Consider the following 7,434-nt stretch of genomic DNA (forward strand, 5'->3'; position numbering starts at 1 on the left):
CAATACAATGACAAAACAGCCAAAACTGCGCCTGCACCACTTACCCCAGTGGAACTGCCAGGTGGACCATGGGAGAAGGTGGCCATTGACATTGTTGGTCCCTTTGACTGTGCGACATGGGACTGCCGTTATGCTATTACACTCACAGACTATTACAGTAAGTGGCCAGAGGTGGCGTTTGTCTCTACTGTAACTACAGAGGCGGTTATTAGCTTCTTGACTACAGTGTTTAGTCGTGAAGGTAACCCTTCCTTCCTGGTCTCTGACAACGGATGTCAGTTTACTTCCCATGCTTTTGCAAGCTTTCTGGGAGAGAGAGAGATAAAGCACCTGCGTTCCAGTGTTTATTATCCAAGAGCCAACGGGGCTATTGAGAGATTTAATCGAGTTCTCAAAGAGTGTATTCAGACGGCTGAGAGAATGCACAAGCCATGGAAACATGCAGTAACAGAGTTCTTACTGAACTATCGCGCTACGCCGCATGCTACTACAGGAGCTACTCCCTTTGAGTTGCTGAGGAACAGAAAGATGCGTACAAAACTAAATGTCCTCCCTGTCTCACACCAAATTAAGTCACATGAGAAAGTGCAGGAGACAGTGAGACGCAAGCAACAGGAGAGTAAGGAGTACACAGACAGAATGAGGGGAGCGAAAGTGCCCATGTTCCAAGTGAATGACACCGTACGTGTCCGCAGACCGGAGCATGTAAAAAAGGGATCATCAAGATTCACAGAACCGCTGACAGTAGTTAGTAAAGCAGGACAGAATACATACCTGCTCAGTGATGGTCGAAAATGGAATGCATCCAAGCTTACACGCTTCCCCAAGGATGCTCTGTCTGGCACCAGTGGTGAAAAGGAGATTGAGCTAGAGGAGTTCATGGTGCCCGAGTAGGAGAATGTGTTTAATGAACCAGGTCCAAGAAGGAACCTGAGAGTCAGAAACCCACCTAGGTGGCTGGTAGACTTTGTGCCGTAGAGAACGTACAAAAAGGGTAGGATAGAACACGGTTCTAACTTAGAAAAAAAAAAAGTCCTACAATGCAATGACAAAAGTGAATGTTCATTTCATGGTTCACTGTCATAAACTGTTTATTGTTGTTATTCATTCTGCTGATTCATTCATTTTCATTTCCTTAGTTTTCATTTTATTTCAATTGTACTGACACCAGTCTACAGAATATTGCATTCTTTGAGTACTGTAATTCCTTTAAGAAAGGGGGAAATGTTGTGTCCTGTTTATACCGCCAGTGGGCGCTAGTATACTAGTGATGTATGCAGACGGAAGTGATGTATGCACTGACGGATGTGAAGAGAAGAAGTGGAATAAACCTGCGAAGTGAAAGCAGCTGCGTGTCTCCCGGTCTCATTCTTTTACTAAATACTTTCTTACTACAGAATACCACATAGTACTAGTTTTTTTTTTGTCTGTCTTACATGTAACGATGAATTGAGAATCAAGGACCCCAATTGAAATAAGCCAGTGGCTTTCTTGGGTTTTTATCCTTTTAGTTGACCTTGTATGTAATATGTACTTTCATGTACCTACTTCTGCAAATCTTCTAATAAAGTTTTCAATCAATCAATCAAAAGTGCGCGAAAGTGTGTGTGTGTCTGAGGGGCATTTGACTCGCCGACCCGACCTGCTGAAGAAGGCGCAATGTTAGCGTTCTGGTCGTTTTTTACTGTGTCGAAAGATGACACTCGAGTTGCAGTATGTAGTACGTGCACCGGTGAAGTAATGCGAGGAGGATGCCGTGTCAAATCTTATAACAGCACCAATTTTATCACTCATTTAAGGAACAAACATCCAGAGGTTTACAAAGAATATGAGAAAAAAGCTAACGTTAAGAAGCAGTGGAAAACACCAACCGCGTTGGGAGCCCAATACAACAAGCACTCGATAAAACAAAGCCATTTGCCAAGTGTAAAGTTTAGAAAAAAATCATCCAACACATTGATCTCAGTTTGACTCTTTAGTGAACGTTTCCACCAGGCTTACATGTCAATTCCTGCTGTCATGGCTCAATTAGCACAACAACTAAACCACTCGCGCTGCTTCTCTATCTATTGTTACGCTTGCCTGGCCAAATATACTAAACAATACATTACATCCAATCCAACCAAAACCCAAGAACTATAAACAATAACCATGCGGGTCTCCCAATATAGAGTTGGACACATCCAACAATCCAATCCCGAATATCAACTATGAAAAGGGAGAGAATATTGCTCTCACCAAATTCACTCCCGGACGAGCACCCAATTTGTTACGCTTGCCTGGCTCTTGACAAGGTGACAAAAAGGGAGACGACACATGGATAACAATAATAGGAGATTTATTAACGTAAATAATGTAGAATTGAAATAATGATAAAGAAAATAGTAACGACAACCAAAAACGGCTGCTGGTCGACAAGGAAGAGAGAGAGCATGAATCTAAACCCACTCTTTAAGGTTCCTGGGATAATTAGCATGATCAACCACACCTGAGCCCATCTGGAAGGTCGACAGGACAACAGGTGTAATAGCGCCCACTATAGGACCAAGTGTGGATCGTCACACTATCATAACAAGTGTGTCTTGCTCTAGAGGAGTAAAACATATAGCGCCCTCTCTAGGTCGGAACTAAACATTACCAACTCACTGAATAGAATGAACATAATGTTGACTGTGAACCATAGACATGACACCAAGGACAGCGCAAAGGCTAAGTCAATTTCAAGCAAGATAATGGAGATGATCTCTCTTGATGACACTGACAATAAATTGCAGTAAACACTGTATTATAGGGCTTTTCCAAATATGTTTGTAACCCCTGCCATATGGGCGGGGCCTGAGTTCTATTTTAAATAAGTGGCGGTATTACCTGTAATAATAAACTATTCAAATGATGACGATCGGTGCCTCCATTAACTATGTGGAAGTATTTTAAATAGGACTTCCTTTTTAATCCTTTTAATGTATTTATGTTTTAATATATCATATGAATTTTTCCTGGCTACATAGTGTACAGGTTTTTACTTTTGCCTGCTCGCGGCTCTGTCAGTATTGATTGATAGATTGACTGATTGACTGAAAATTGTCATTGTGTGAAGCGCATTGAGTTGCATCTTGTAAGAAATGCGCTATACAAATAAAATTTGATTTGATTTGATTTGATATTACCTGTTTATGACACAACACAGTGGCTTTAAATGCAAATACCAAAGGGTATATATTTATTTACTAAATGCTAAATTTAAAGTGTTGGTAGTCAATTATAATGTTAACACAATACAATGTCAACAGACAATATCACAATATTACATAAACAACTATAGGCTCAAAGCCTATTCCAATTCCTTTCAAGGAAATAAATGTAATGTTTCCAATAAACTCAAAGTCAACTCAAAGGATTCACAATTGTACAATATATCATTAAGTAAAATAAAAAGGTGGGCCCACACTCACACACACACGCACTCTGTAATGTAGTTTATTTCTACTTAAACACAGACACATGCATAGATTGTATATGATATGGGCCTGTATATATGCTGTGGGGGAGTGTTGTGGAATGGCTCTTGTGGTCTGACCTGCCCCCTGACTTAAGGCCATAGTGACATCACAGGTGACTGCCCCCTTCTCCCCCCTTGACCAGCTATAGGGAAAGTGATAGGACAGGCATCTAGGTGACTGTGATAGGTTCACTGGTAGATATTTGCATAAGAAAAGGGGATACAAAAGGACAACACAAGAGCAGGGGGGTCTCTTTAACCACCCCCAGCCCCACAGAGCAGAGCAGACCAGAAATCCAGCTGTGGTAACTGTATACTTTTGTACTTTAAATAAATCGTCTTAAACTCAATAACTGTTCTTTGATTCATAACCAATAAGGTAAAATATACGACAGTAACTCAGTCCATTAACCAGTGTTACCGTTGCAGCTGACGTTGCTTGTGAGCGGGGGGGCCTTGAAACAGATATGGCCACTTCACTCGTTTACACGAGCCTCAAATAAAAGCACGTGCGTGGTTCAGTACTCACGTAACCTCGTGGGGGACTCGTAGGTAAACGAGGGGTTTGAAAGATCCGGAAAAAGAGGCAGAGATGAGGGGGGATGTGGTCCAGCGTTCTCCCACGAGCGCAGGAGAATGATTGAAGTACACTGGCGCAAAGATTCACTGGACGGTCTCGAGTTACCCCAGGCGATTGGAAACGGTCTCCGTGTCCACCGGAGAGCTTTCCTTTTGCTTGGTCTCTCGACTTCCAATTCTGAATTAACAGAATACACTGAGCTACAAAATCCAATAGCTATTTCGTTTTGATATAGCTAGAAACTATTTAGCACTCAGCAAATGCTAGCAACATGCTAACGTAATTATGCTAAGCTAACCGCTTGCCGCGATTAGCTCTACAGTCAAATATAACATACTACAACGAGTAGATGTAGCTTATAAACAAACACCAGACATATGTATTTACCTCTGGTAGCTTCAATGTGCACCAACATCCAAAGGAATAACTGTTCGTTGATTCCCGAATTGTTATACACACAGCATACAGGTCTTACTTCACTCGAAGATGTCCTCAATCATTCTGACACGTTACTTAGTGCATAGTATCATTATTAGTACAAAGTCCCGCCCCCTCTATCTCAGCATACATTACAGTTGGCTAGCTCTTCCCGATGGACCAATGAAATAAAGAAATGAATGAATGACATTCATATCACGTAGTATAACCAATGAGCGAACTCACATTAGAGCTTGTAAACAAGTACACATTATAAACGTATAACAATGTTAATAACCGTGTACATAACCATGAAATTATGCTTATTTATTAAATGGACTTATTTATTGAAATGCTCATAGCTCACTTTAGTAGCTGGGCTACACTTTCCCCCTTCTAAATGTCTGATGTCCTCAGCAGACTCAATAAACAAACTTTAGTTCAAAAACATAAAAGGGTGTAGCGTGAGCTGACTTAGCCTACTCTAGGTCTTTCTAATCTTAATAACCACACCTCGGTGGACAATGGTAAGAGGTTTGTCCCTTGCTCTACCAGGCTCATCATAGGTAAGTCTCATTATTGGATTTACTCATCTTTTTGGCCTAGCTTGTGTAACGATGGTCAAACAGGCAAACTTCTTTCAACCAATTATTTTTATTGATCTGCATGGAAGACATATAAAACACACATTTTCCTCTGGTCTGCAACTCTTGTGAATCTATTAAGATGGCAGCCATATTCTGGTACCACCGTGTATGTATATTTCACATCAGGATAATTTGTTTACAGAAAGAACACAAATTTCCCTCAAACATTACAAATAACAATTACAAACATGTGGAGCAACATACCTGCATGGAAGACATATAAAACACAAATCTTCCTCTGGTCTGCAACTCTTGTGAATCTGCGCATTCAAAATAACATACAATAAATGTTCACAAACATACAATCCGTGGACGAAACTATACAGAAATCATCACAATACATGTAAAAACAAACAGCACAGTACTACACCAACATTTTCACTTTACATTACAAGATTCTCCACACAAATAATAAAATACGAGGAGCATTTTACATCGCGCACATACCTATTAAGATGGCAGCCATATTCTGGTACCACCGTAAGTATGGCAACAACAGAAGGACAAAAGAACGCGCAGACCTGCAGTACACCCAAACTCCAAAGGGGGCTCCAACAACAACCAGGGCTGCTCAAGCACGGCGAAACTCATCTACATTCACCACAACTAAACATACATTCCCAACTCTGTTACACCCACCTCCCCTGAATTTCGCCAACCTTGAGCAGCAACTATACATTTAAATACTACTTTTTACTTTTTACACTATTACATAGGGCCACCAAAGGACAGGACAGCCAACTTGAAAAGTATCCTATAAGGATGAAGTGGAAAGAGAGGTAAACTATCTCTCCAACCAACTACTGGCGGTAGGATGCGTTCTACACCCCACAAGACCCTTTTTTCACTGTGTATTACTAGCCTTCAAGAGGCCACAACCTCTTATGAAACAATCAGAATAACGAACAAACCTATATGTCATAGGATGTCAGTGTGCACAGTGTATACATGCACTGAACTGAGCTTCGGCTTATCTAACTGTGGAAAGCCTGGAACACTGACCTACAAACAGCTCGAATGTTTGACTTAGTGTCTTGGATAATGTCTTGTCCTGACATAGTATAAATCAATCTGTCAACTGGTTTGATAAGGCGACCAAACTTGGACTTGACCTGTGTGACTGTACTAGGATGTTCACACTGTGTGACAGAAGCTAGAGTGTCAGTACGCTGTGTGTCACTAGCATCATCTGTCTGACTTGTGTTACCAGAAACATCAGTACAATCATCAGCGCTAACCACAAATCTAGAATCAGAGTTAATGGACTGATCTACCATTTGCTCCTCAGCCATCTGCTCGGGGACCCTCTGAGGGGCAAACGAGACTGAAGACACTACAGTGTTAGTAGCCTCTGTCCGTGAGTGGTCAGGGAATGGTAACTGGGTGACCCACTCTAGGGTTCTTCCCTTGGGATCCGTGGGCTCTGGGACAGTCAAGGGAACATCCCTCTCCCGAACAGCTCTTCCCCCATACTCCATGTCTTCAACCTCCCCACCCTCACTCCCAGGACAGGAATCCACTCTCTCCGACTCGAACGCGGTTCCTCTACTTACTTCCCCAGGCAAGGAATCCTGTTCCACTTCCGACACGGACATGTCACTTGGCTCATTTGATGTATGAACAGCAGACAGAGATGAAACTGGGTCAGAGATCACACTCGTGTCATACACCGGCAGAAAGTTCACCAACATCAATAGATTACGGTGGACTACCTTCTCTCGTCCAGTGACAGTGTCTTGTATCCTATATGTGTGAGTCTCAGAGTTCCTATCCACCACAGTGTATACAGTAGACTCCCAACGCTCAGCCACCTTTCTCTTTCCTCTCTCTCTCTTGTTCGCCAACAGCACACGGTCTCCGACGTCAATGGTGGGCCCTTTCACTCGTCTGTTGTAGAGCTCTGTGTGACGGTGCTGTTCTTTTATGACATGTTCCTGGGCTATGACCATAGCTTCTCTCAGATCCTTCGTGAGAGACATCACATACTTGTCGTAGCTGACCACAGCTGGATCATTCAGGACTGTCCGGAAGAGTATATCGACAGGGAGACGAGGAGTACGCCCGAACATCAGATAGAAAGGTGCATAGCCAGTTGACTCATGCGCTGTGCTATTGTACATGAACGTCAGAGTTTGCAAACGCCTCGGCCAGTTGATTTTTGCCTCTGGTTCAAGCGCTCGGATCATGTTACCGAGAGTTCTATTGAAACGTTCCACACTACCGTTACCCATCGGGTGATACGGGGTCGTGTGCGACTTTCTGACACCGGAGACTCTGAGCAGCTCACTCAC

The sequence above is a fragment of the Nansenia antarctica genome (assembly GCF_963989245.1).
Source record: "Nansenia antarctica genome assembly, chromosome: 17".
In the NCBI taxonomy this organism is placed as follows: domain Eukaryota; kingdom Metazoa; phylum Chordata; class Actinopteri; order Argentiniformes; family Microstomatidae; genus Nansenia; species Nansenia antarctica.